Source organism: Eucalyptus grandis, chromosome 1, assembly GCF_016545825.1.
Source record: "Eucalyptus grandis isolate ANBG69807.140 chromosome 1, ASM1654582v1, whole genome shotgun sequence".
NCBI classification, from domain to species: Eukaryota; Viridiplantae; Streptophyta; class Magnoliopsida; order Myrtales; family Myrtaceae; genus Eucalyptus; species Eucalyptus grandis.
Genome location: NC_052612.1, coordinates 7,731,157 through 7,744,664, shown reverse-complemented (window position 1 = coordinate 7,744,664; position 13,508 = coordinate 7,731,157). Strand labels below are relative to the sequence as shown.

General features: G+C 37.0%; 1 protein-coding gene across 1 annotated transcript in view; it reads left to right on the top strand.

Moving 5' to 3' along the window:
* The window catches only part of LOC104452613 (protein NTM1-like 9), an 83,838-nt gene that overhangs the window by 65,304 nt on the left and 5,026 nt on the right, over positions 1-13,508 (top strand). The window lies entirely within an intron of this gene.

The following is a 13,508-nucleotide window of genomic DNA, read 5'->3' as shown; positions in this document are numbered from 1 at the left end:
CGATTGACCATCCGAGATGAGAAGGAGCAAAGAAGAGATCTTGTGCATATTCAAGGGGCAAGTCAAGATCATGATCAAGGTGGAGGGCGACGCTACTTTCAAGGAAAAGGTCATGGATGAAGTAGAGGAGATGCTGCTTGAATTGATGGTAGATACCGGTATCAAAGAGGTATTCGTGGAAGAGAAAAGAACTCAATAGGCCAACCGTATGATAAATCTAAAATTCGATTTTATTATTGCAATAAACTTAGTCATTATGCTTATGACTATTGGAACAAAGAAAGAAGTGCACTAGGCAAAGAGGTAGAGCTAGTGAATGATGTCGAGCAAGTTCTTTTATTGGCATTCAAAGAAGATGGAAGAGGACAAAATGATATGTGCCACTTGGATACTGGTGCAAGCAACCCCATATGCAGGCAAAAGGAGATGTTTGTCAAGTTAGATGAGACAATTAGAGGAAAAATCTCGTTCACTGATAACTTCAAATTTCTTGTCCAATGAAAAGGTATAATTTTGATTCGTTTGAAGAATGGTGCATGATAGTTTATTATTAATGTTTATTATGTTCCAAAAATGTCAAGCAATACCTTGAGTTTGGGACAACTTCTAAAGAAAGGCTATATTGTTCAAATGAAAGATCTTAGCCTTGTGATAAGAGACCGGAATAATAAATTGATTGCAAATGTGAAGATTTCGAAGAACATGATGTTTACTCTCAATATAAAGAATGAAATGTCTTGATGCCTAAAGGTGTGTGTGGATGATCCCTCATTATTATGGCATTTGAGGTTCGATCATCTCAATTTCGGTGGACTCAATTTGTTTTCCTGCAAGAAGATGGTTTATAGTTGACCACATATTGATCATCCCGATCAATTATGTGAAGGATGTGTCATTGGCAAGCATTCTAGAATTAGCTTTCCAAATATGACTCATCTTTATTGAGTATGACTCATCATCCAAAACCTATTGATTATTTGATCCTAACACTTCTAAATTGTACATAAGCTAAGATGTCAAGTTTGATGAAGATGGCACATGGGAAGACAATCTAAAAGATGAAGTGAATGCTAATGGTGGTTTGAACTAAATGGAGTTAAAGGATCATTCTACACCTTTTTTTCTACAATATCTTCATTAAGTTCATCATCACTAACTTATTCAAATAGTGTCAAGATCAAGGAGATTGTCTAACATTTATGAAGCTTTTGATGAGCTTCACCTTGTATGTCTTCTTGCAAATTGGAACCACTTGTTTATGATGATGCTACTAAAGAAGAAAAATGGAGGAAAGCCATGAATAAAGAAATTGAAATCACTAAGAAGAATCAAACATGAGAACTTGTTGATCTTCCGAAGGACAAGAAAGTGATCGGTGTCAAATGGGTGTGTAAGGCCAATAATAATGAGAAAGGAGAAGTGACAAGATACAAAGCTATATTTGTTGTAAAGGGATACGAGCAAAAGGCTAAAATTGACTATGATGTAGTTTTTCCCCCTGTCATCCGCATGGAATCAATTAGATTTATCATTTCCATAACTACTCAAAATGATTGGTGAATTTATCAAATGGAAGTCAAATCAGCAATTTTGAATGGCATTCTTGAAGAAGAAATTTATATCGAACAATCTGAGGGATTTGTTATGAAAGGTAGGGGTGAGCATCGGTCCAGGGTTCCCTAGACCGACCCTAGACTAGCCCAACCCTACCAATCCTAGTCCAATTCCTAAGGAGACCAGGTCAGTCCTTGGTCATAGAATTTATAGACCAGCACTGTGCAGGTTGGTCCTCGATCCTGAGAGTTCAGAGTCAGTCCAACCCGAACCAACCCTGACTATATATATAGAGAAAACCTTAAAATAAACGGCATCAACAACATTAAACAACTCTTTAGTGAGGAGTTCAAGCAATTTTATATTGTTATTTAATAACTTAGATTTTTAATGTCTTTTACGGCATCAATAATCATAATTTACGAAGAAAGAAAATGTTTTTATGAGGAGTTCTCACGGTGTCCAAAAAGGCATAAACAGTCTCCTTACAGCATCTTCCTCTAATACTCATTCTCTTATGTCTTATTTGTTCTCTTAGTCTTCAATTTGCCAAAATCGAAAGAAACAACTTCTCCGCTCGCCACTCAACACTTGCCTCGCTCGCTTTGGGTCACTCATGCCACTTGCCGCTCGATACTCGCTTGGCTTGCTGCTCCCCGCTCGACACTCAATGCTCACTCTATTCGACTCTCACCCCACTCGACCCTCACCGATTGCCTTTCTTAGCTAACCTTACTCGTCATCAAACCCATTGGGTCAATCCGGTTATCGGTTGCCTTTTCAAGAAGTACAACAAATGAAATAAAAAATTATTGGTTGGTCTCGAGTTGACCCTAGAACTTAACCAAACCTATTAGATTGATCCAGTCCTCAATTGCTTTTTTAAAGAGTACAAAAAATGAAATAAAAATTATCAGTTGATCCCAAGTTAACCCTAAAACTGGACCGAACCCACTAGGTCAGTCTAATCTTTGGTCCCAAGCTCAATAAGGTCGGTTTTCAGTCCTAAAAATTGAGGACCAGCACTGTGCGAGTTGGTTCTAGGATTAAAGAGTGGATCGGCCCAACCCGGACTATACTCACCTCTAGTGAAAGGTCATGAAGATAAAGTGCTGAGGTTGAAGACAAATCTATATGGGCTTAAACAAGCACCGAAAGCATGGAATTCTAGAATCGATATATATATATAACAAGACAAACAGATACTTACAATGTTTATGTAAGCATGCACTCTATTTGAGGAAAGAAAAAGGTGATGTTCTACTCGCTTATTTATATGTCAATGACCTTGTTTCTCTAGGAAATAATCTAATGACAATTGATGTTTTTACGGCATTGATGGTGAAGGAATTCGAGATGACTGATAAGGGACTAATGAATTATTTCCTTGGCATTGAAGTGAAGCAAATTGCATATGGGTTTTTTTTTTTTTTTTTTTTTTTTTTTTTTTTGCCAGAAAGGATATACAAAAAAATATCCTTGAAAAATTCAACAAGAAGAATTGTATAGCAATCAATGCACAAATGAAGTGCGGAACCAAACTTTCGAAGTATAATGATGATGTGATGTTGATTCAAAGTACTATAGAAGCTTGATTAGAAGTTTGAGATATTTGACATGTATGAGATGGGATATCATGTACAATGTTGGAATTATGAGTCAATATATGGAACAATCAAAGTCAGCTCATCTTAAAGTGGCAAAGAGGATACTTCACTACATAAAAAGTACTATTACTCGTGACTTATAATAATATCGGTCTAAATTCTTTTGGCTTAGAGTTTATTCAGATAGTGATTATGGTAGAGATCAATGATCAAAAAAGAACTATAGGGTTTGTATTTTTCATGTGTGACACTACTTTCACATGGTCATTAAAGAAGCAATTCAGTGTTACTCCGTCGACATGTGAAACTGAATATATGGTGGCATCATCTTATGTTTGTCATGCAATATGGTTGAGAAGTCTACTCAAAGAAATTAATGTGGAGCTAAAAAAAAAAAAACAATACAGATTTTTGTCAATAATGTTTTTGCTATTGCTTTGGCAAAAAAATCTAGTCTTTTATGAATGAATCAAACATATCGATGTTCGACTTCATTTGAGAATAGGTAAGAAAGAAGAAAGTCGAAGTGTTGCATGTGAAGACAAGAGCTCAAATAGCGGACATTTTTACTAAACCCCCCAAGATCGATGTTTTTCGAAAGTTTAAGAGTTTGCTTGGAATGATCTGTAGAAAAGAATTTGCTTTGAGGGAGTGTAAGAAATTAAATCAAATTTGTTAAAATGTCGAGATTACCAAGTTAACGATGACAATGGATGAGTTGCCAATGTCAATTGGTTACCACGATGTCAATATTCTAGACTTAATACCGGAAAATGCTCGGTATACATGTTGAAGAAGAGTCATCATTGCAGCGTTACTTTTAAGAAGTCTATTCATATTTTTATGTTCTAACTATTTGTACCTCCAAGTCTTTTGTAAGACTATCCTTTTCATTTCACCAAGTAAGACTTTCCTCTTCATTTCCTTTTACTCCATTCCTTCAAATTTGACTTTGGAGTAGATCCCAAATCTCTTTAACTATCACACAAAAAGAAATACTCATAAATTTCATATAAGAAATTAATGTATGAAGTGAAAAGCTTTAAGAGATAAGTGCAAGTCTTATCTAACATCGTCATGAGCAGGAGCATGTAGAGCTAGTTGTGATTCTTTTCTAATTGCTTGAACAGGAGGTCTTGCTGATGTTGGAATTGCTATTCCATATTCAATCGCATCAATCATTTGCTTATTCATCACAACTATTGCTTTTGTTGCACCTTTCATTTCAGAATAAAGTAGATGTGCTGATTGTCGTGGATGAACACATTGATGAGCTAGAAATCAGGTTGTCTTTCTTCTTGCTTGTGATGAGATTTAGTGGAATGAGAAATAAACAAGACAAACATATAACTCCAAGATAGAACAAATTCATTTCTTCAGAAGAATCCATATAAGAAGCAATACTATAAAGAAAGACTGCTCATTTGGATTAGGATAATCTTCTGTCCAAAGAACTTAATCAAAGTAATCAAGATATTTTTCGAAGCCAAGAAGGAGAGTTCGTAAAATTTTGAAAGTATTAAAGAAGGGTCTTTAATACTTTCAAAATGCAAATCTCATAGACTTCGATTTAAAAACAAGTAATTCCAAAAAGCTTGAGTTGAAAGAATAGATCATCAAGAAATAGAAATTTAGAAAAATTGCCTCTAATAAAGTTAGCCATAGGCAGAAGGATCCCTGGAGTGCCATAACTTGGCAGAAAGGGACACTTAAGTGCCATAATTTATGAAAGGTACACTTAAGTGCCAAAATCGAAGCAAAATAGATCACTTGAGTGCCAATCCGGCCAAAATCTAGCCAAATTGCATACGCTACATTTTTCCAGCGAAGCGAGCCCAAAACGACGCCATTTTGCACGTTGACATAGACAAAAACAGTGTCGTTTTGGGCTGACGTGGTAAAAAAATAATATAAAAATTAAAAATAATAATTTTAAAACTAAATTTAGTTAAAATATTAAAAATAATGACTTGAAAATTAAAAAATTTAAAAAATAGAGAGGGGGGCGTCGCTTCGCCGTCGTCGAGAGGGCCCCGGCCGGGGCTAGCGACCCCGGCCGACCGACGGCAGGGATCAACGGCCCTCGCTCGGTGGGCAAGGGCCACCACCAGCCGAGTCGACTCCCAACGAGCAGCAGCCCTTGGCCCAATAGAGCGAGGGCCACCAACCCTCACCGAATGCGGGTGAGGGCCGCGACCCTCACATAAATCTGGGGGGCGAGTGGCGAGGTTTGTGGCCCTTGTGCAAATCCGGCGAGGGCCGGTGGCCCTCACTCGGCCGAGGCCAAGGGCCACCGCCCGGCCGGGGTCAACTCGGCGGCGGCGGCCCTTGGCCTGGCGGCGAGGGCCGTCTTCCCTCGCCAATCTGGGTGAGAGCTCGCAAGCCCTCACCAACCCTCCCCCTTCGTCACCGACCTTTCTTGGCGACGGCAAGGAGGAGGCGGCGGTGGCGGGCCGAGCCCTCACCCACCCCCCTTCTTTTTTTTTCTCTTTTCTTGTTTTAATTTTTTTAAATTTTAAAATCATCATTTTTAATATTTTAACTAAATTTAATTTTAAAATTATTATTATTTTAATATTTTAACTAAATTTAATTTTAAATTTTTTTTTACCACGTCAAAGTATAAAATGACATCATTTTGCACCCGCTTCGCTGGAAAAATGCCACATTGGCATTTTGGCCGAAGTGGCACTTAAGTGATCCGTTTTTCTTCGAATGTGGCACTTAAGTGTACCTTTCGTAAGTTATAGCACTTAAGTATCTCTTTGTGCCAAGTTATGACACTTGAAAGGTTCTTTTGCCGTTAGCCATAACAAGATCTTTATGCCTTGGCCTCAAATAATAAGCAACGAGGCTCTGATACCAATTGTTGGGGCTAACAATACAACTTAGAGGGGGTGAATAGATTGTATGAGAACTATAAAAAACTTTTGTGGAAGATAATAAGTGCAACTTCAAACGTTAGCATAAACAAATTGTAGAAATTAGGTGCGTGTGCTGCTGTTTAACAAATTGTGATAGTAAAGGTTCGATAATATAAATAATAAAGAGATAAAAGATTTGCAAACAGATATATAACAGTTCGGCTTTGTCCCCAAGCCTATATCCACTCTCCACACTACCAGCCGCAAGTCAAGCAAGATTGCACTAATAATCTGTTCAACAAGTTATAATAGGCAAGCACTTATCTATTACATGATAAATCATACTATCAAGACATAGCTACTACTCTTACTTTTATACAATTGATCTTTCACACAATTACTATACAGCAAGACTAGTGAAGATCTTTCGAGAAAACAAAACAATATCAACAAAGAAAGTAGCCTAAAGCAAATATTTGGATTCTATATGCTCTATAACATTTTGGCCTAAAAGCTCTTCTCTTAAATAGCCATCTTCAATCTTCCCATTGGAGATGCTTCAGAAGTCCAACTAGCCGTTAGAGATCTGTTGGTGCTATTGACAAAGATGATACTGCCCATATAATACTTTTTTCCCGAGCATTTGCAAACTATCCAAAAATAGGCTTGTAGCTACTATTATGACGACAACTACTCTGACATTTCTAACAAATGCCTATTCCTATTCCCCGACATCTTCCGCTACGCATTTCCACCTAGTAATGGTGATAATCTTTTCTCCAACGAACTTCCTCACATAATCATTGTTCAAACATTCAAACATCGCCAATGACATGATCATTGATATCATCACAGTCATCAACCTCATCTATATAGGGCAAATACACTTTACCAATAATCTACTATTCCAATAACAATTCACTAAACCTGATAGCGAAGCTAATCTTTTTGCTCCTTCCAAGCATATGAGCAATTTCGACTCTACCAAGCTATTCTTCTTCATAATCCTTCCAAGCTTTACTAAACATCTCTATTCTAAGCTTGTTCACCTCATCAAGTCTATCCAATTGTTCACCCGATCTTTGTACCTCCAAGCCATTACAAACGTCACCGTTCTTCACGGCTTGTTCACCCTCTATTAAGGTTCTTTCAGATTTTCACCTTATTTGAAGATCCTTCCTTCCAGCTTGAAGACATCTTCAACGCCTAATATATGTTCACCTTAGATATCAGCAAAGCACTCTAAATAGTGATAAAGCACTCATCATATTAGAATTTATGGTGTTGTTTGTAACATCATTTACATACCGACTTGTGCATATATTACCTAGCACTACTCAACCAAAACACACATTAATAACCTTTGACTGTTTTTATCATCTTCAAAACAACATCGGGATTTTTCCCAACACATAAAACCTGGCTTAAAGCGTCAAAGCACATCGAAAATCGAAGGGGGAGTCCTGGTCCCGAATTGGAGTTACTTGCTCGACTTGGTGGATGCAAAAATAGGAAAGTTGGAACTGGATAGTCGAACATTCTAAAGGGTTTCATGCTTTGAAATTTCAAGAGGTGGATTTTGCCATTTGTACTTCTATTGCCTTTGCCCTACCCTCATCAATTGAGCAATCCTAGGCAGCGATGGAAAGCCTCGAGTCAAATCTTTTCTTCAATACAAGACCTCGTACAGTGCAATCGGGAAAGCCTCGAGTCAAATCATTTTCTTAATCTTATGCAATCCTAGGGAGCGAGGCTCGCCGGATATGGCACTCAGTGTCCCATTTTTCTTTGAAAGTGATACTTCGTAAGTTTTAGCACTTAAGTATCCATTTATACCAACTTTTGGCACTTGAAGTGTTCTTTTGCCAAGGAAAAAGGGACCTCCTATTACCCATGAAGAACGGTGGAATCGTGACCGCAAAAATCTCTTTTGAAGAATGGGCAGGTGGAAGAGTTTTGAAAATTATAAAATGGGAAGTTTATTGTACCGTACAATCTTTTATATTTGTTTTATGACATTTTCATTATGGTTATGAGAAATCAGCATGGCCTCGTATGATTAATATCATTCATACTTTTCGTATATCATGAAACGTCACGACATCATAAATTATAAAAAATTGCTTTTTTTTACCATGTTTTTGGACTTGCTGGTAGAAACACCATGAGCCTCTGTAAATTATCATAATACACACAAAAGAATCCCATTTGCACTTAATTGCAACAAAACATTGTGACGTTGTAAAAGACAAAAAATATTTGATAATGTTTTGCTTTTTAAGTTTCAGACGGGCGCCATGTTATGAGTCAGAAAGAATTTTCGGTCCTATAAAAAGTGGAATTTGTGCTTGTGGAAATTATCGAGTAATCGAAGATGAAAAAGAGGACCCGAAATTTTGTGAACAATGCGGAGTAGAATTTGTTGTGCTTTAGGACTTTTTGGACTTGAATAAAATTAGATGTAGTAAATACTTGTAAAAGCGTCTTAAAGTTAAAAATCTGTATTCTACAACATTCTATATCGTGCTTCAACGGAATATTACATACCATTTTCGATATAGCATAAAATAAAGAATTCACGTTTGACATCTTGCACTTGATTACTATATAATGTCAGCAAGATTTTGACGAGCGTTGACACAACTGACCATTTTAAATGAGATGATGAGCTTTCGTTGCCAAAAGTGTGAAGTAATATGAAAATGGCGCATGTCCTATCCTTGTAAAAATAATATAATTTAAGCCCAACTTAGTTGCGATGTTCAATATACAGCAAAATTTGTTTCCCTTCGAAATGAAATAATCAAGTTACTTGATTTCATGGGGAAATTAAAGGGTAGAGATGGCTCAATCGGTCCAGTAAGAGTAACGGTGACGGATTAGCCTTCTTACAAAAATATCATACGAGTAAATACACTTCATATGTTTCCTAAACTTTTTGCTTCCCTAACTCCAAAATCCAAGAGAAGCACCAACTGTAGGTATCAAAATATCAAGAGTTGATACCATGATCCAAACAAATACCCAATGCTCCAATAACCCCAAACATTTTTCGTATGATCCAAACAAATACCCAATGCTCTAATAACCCCAAACATTTTTCGTATTGCAGAAAATATTCGACATCCAGATTAATAAGTAGGGCAAATCGATGTCAATATATTGCTTTAGAAACATTGTATAAGATTAAGAAAATGATTAATTTTTTTCTAATTAATGTTAAGGGAAGTGGGAGGCAATGGACCTTTATGATGATGTGGCTCAACCATGAAATCTCAATCTTTTCTAATTACTTATAGATATATGTATTAGAATTTTATAGACAACATAGTAAGAGAAAAGGAGTGACTAAGGAAATATGTGGGGGAAAGAACAGCATAACTGAAAGCGCCATTCACGCGGTGGTATAGTTGAAAAGTGCAATCCCTTTGGGAACAAGGCTTAGAACTTCAGCAAGAAGTTCCAAAAGGTTTTGTAATTTCTATTTCCATATGAGGACACTAATGGAGGTCTAATCTCAATCATTAAAGTGTGCAAATTGTTTTTACCAAACAGTATTAATGAAATAAAATAGTAAGTATATATCGATACTTATTAAATGTCCATATAAATTTCTAAAAACTTCTATATATCATACCTTATATCAAGTTTAAGTTCATGCATGAATGTTATGATATCAACACTTCATTGGTGTCCCAACTGGATTAATCCCCACTCTAAACGAACTTTGTGATTATGTAGCACTGAATATTGATACTTGCTGGTTTTGATTATCGTTAGTTGTTAGACACAAATCGCAAAATCTTGCCCTAAAATTCCCCCCTCCTTGTTCAAACATACCCTCAACAAACAAGGGGAAAAATAAATATTTGTTTTTCTGACAAGTTGAGGAATTAGATTGAACAAATTTAAAATCAAATATTAGATTGAACATTTAGGAATAATTCAAGAATCACATTGAACAAATTATAAACCAAAGATTATATTGTACATTAGGTTATAATTTAAGGATTATTAGCATCATTTCCCAAATAGAAAAGTCGGAGCATAATTAGAGTTTTGTGGATATTAGGATAATGGTAACGATGCTTATCTAATAAAAAAGGCTCCACTAGTGGTGGAGACTTGATGCATAATTCCTAGTTTTGATTTATAGGTTGAAAAAAAGATTCATGCATGCTCCACAGATATTTATATATTGTTCTACAAACGTAATATCAAATTACATGAGATGATTTTTTTTCTAATTAATGTAAAGAAACATGTCCAATTAATTTTAAGGGAAGTGGGAAGCAAAGGAGCTTTATGATGATGTGGCTTACCCATGAACTGTTCTACCCCATTTTCTTGTTACTTATCTATCTCAGAGACAAATAGGGAGCCAAAAGAAGTGAACGATGAAACATGTGGGGAAAGAGTAAATGAAAGTGCCATCGCCATGTAGGTCCCGGATAAAAAGTGCAACCCTTTGGGAACAAGGGTTGAACTTCAGCAAGAAGGCCCAAAAGCTATTGTATTTTATATTTCCATAAGATCTCAATCATTAAAGTGTGCAGCGTTGTCTTTTCCCCCAACAAAATTAATAAAATATGATAGTTGCTCTTGCTGAAGCTCAGATCATAGGCTGAAATTCTTTGTTTGATGAATTTCAGAGACTTCTATATATCATACCTTAAATCGAGTACATGTCCATGCATGCATGTTAGAATGTCTAAACATATTAGATTAATCCCCAAACCTAAAAGGTTCATAAATTTTGTGATTACGTAACAATGAATATCGATAGCGATTTTGATTAATTCTAAATCATTAGAGACAAACCACCAAAAATCACACTAAATTTTTCGCCCATATAAACATACTATTTACTCGAAAAGGGAAAATGGAAATGGTTCCCTTCTGGCAAACAAAAAAAAAAAATTGAATAAAGTTAGGGTTTTGGAGATGTTAGGAAAATCATCCATGTTCGAGAGTTTTAATGCATAGGAACCATTGATTATATGAGGAATTTGGGCAGATTCGATCACCATAAGTAACTCATTCAACTGGTATCATGAGATCAACGATGCTTATCTGGTAGAAAATGCTGCACTAGTGGAAAAGACTTGATGCAATATATAAATCCCTAGCTTTTGATTTATGGGTTGAGAAAAAAGATTCATGCATGCCTAGAGAGACAGAGAGAGAGTCATTAGACTTTTGGCTTGTTCTCGATCATGCATGGGGTTCTGCAGTCAACTTCAAGGAGGAAGCTAAAACATATCAGACAGAGGATGAGGGGTCCAGGCAATACTGAAAAGTGTGGTTTTACCCTTCTCAAGCAAGCGAGACAACTTTCGACCCAAAAAAAAGCAAGCGAGACAACTCAGTTGGGAAGGGAAGGGAAGACTACAGAAAAGAAAAACAATGTCAGTCTCTGAGTCAATGCACGGGTCCACACTATAAATTCCTCACCCTTGGCCAATGTTAGTCCTACCTCACTTCAAACCCTCCAACAAAATCTCAGTCTTTCTGTCTTGTTCTCCCTCTCTCTGCTTGCACAAGTTAGTGATCCAAATGGAAAACACAATCTCTGAAGCAATGAGAGCACTTCCTCCAGGATTCCGATTCCATGCCACTGACGAGGAGCTGCTGATGCATTACTTGAAGCCCAAGATACTTGGACAACCTGGCGAACACTACTACGACATGATACCGGAGATCGACATATGCGAATTCGAACCTTGGCAATTGCCCGCCATGTTTAGTCACAGGTTCAACAGTAAGGAGCTCATTTTCTTTTGTCGTGTGAAGCGCAAGTACTTGAACAGCAAGCGCTCCGACCGGACAACCGAAGCCGGTTACTGGAAAGTGACCGGCAAGGAACGCGCCATCATGAGCGAGGAAGCCAATGAGCCGATAGGAATCAAGAAGACACTGGTGTTCTACGCAGGCCGCGTGCCTAAAGGCAAAAGGACCAACTGGGTCTCACATGAATACCACATTAATCCTAAGTGTTTGGGCCATAACGAAGACGAGGTAACGTTTTGGTTCTCATTCATCTGCACAACTGAACTGGTTATAAGCAACATTCGAGACATGCTTTTTACTTACGGGTTCTCTCTGTAACTAATGTTGTTCATGATATATATGCAGATGCTGCCTTACGTGGCTTGTCGGATCAAGAACAAAAAGGAGAAGAAGCTGATGATGGGTCAAGCTCCAACAGTCAGCCCTGAAGTTTATTCAAGCAGCCCTCAAGCTCCAACAGTCAGCCCTGAAGTTTATTCTAGCAGCCCTCACGCATACAATAGCAATGTATCGGAGACCCCTGTGAATCAAGAAGGGGACTATTCCAGCTTCTGTAACTCCCCCAGCGACGAAGTTCCTGATAACCAAGAAGCAGTCGATGCTCAACCCGAGGTGAGAGAGCGCATTTTATTTTGTAGAACTTACTTAGCATGGGGTTCAGTCCCAAGACCTATAGAGTATATCAAAGTCAAAAAGACTCACTGGTTTTCTAGAGCCAAAATACTAATGACTGCATTATCATATAAGCAACATCACTGGGAGTATTTTCTGTAAATAGAATTAAGATGGGTTGCTTAATATGATCTGCTTTGTTTTGGATGCAGATGTCGGTGGGAGACTTAATGGAATCGCTCCCTCCATTGCACCCACTGGATGACATTTTATCAGACTATAACATCACTCCAACCTATCAGGCCCAGGCAGGAACAGAGGAAGGATGGTCTTCCTTATTTGATTTCGCATATGACAACTATGGCGATGAGCTTGACTATGGCTACATGAAATCTCCATACAGCAATTTCGCAAACTATTCCAATACCGACTGGGCAATGTCTGGGGACTTCTCTACTACAATACGCGAAGATAGTTTATCATAATTTGCGATGAGCGTAGTGTGTGTGTTTTTTTACTTTGTGATGTATTTTTTTTTTTTTTTTTTTGGTCGTTTACTTTGTGATGTATTATTTAGTATTATTGTTTAGTGTGGCTTAGAGAAGGGAAACATACAGTTTCATGTTTTGTAGGTGTCTTAGGCACCAGTGGCCGTTACTACCCAGAAAATCAAATTTTGGTCAGCTTTAAAGCAACTTTTTTTAAATTTACTGTAACTCATAATTACTAAAATTTGTAATTAGTTCACTCTGTGACAACAATGTAACAATCTGTATTATTATTTTCTTGGATCGAGAGTTTTGAAAGAAAGAATCACGTTATTTGTACAAGACTCACCACATAAAAGAAAATTCATTACAAAAAGGAAATTCACTACAAAAATTTGTCCTTTGTTTGTAATAAAAATTACCAATTGGTAATGAAAATTAGCTCAATATTATAGTTTTAAAAGAAGTCCATATCAATTGCGATCAATTAATGACACTAGCAATTTACATTGATAAGATCCTTACATAAAGCAATTCCAACTTTCAAAGTTTGAAAAACCTTATTCATTTTTCATTTACTATGTAGTTATCCA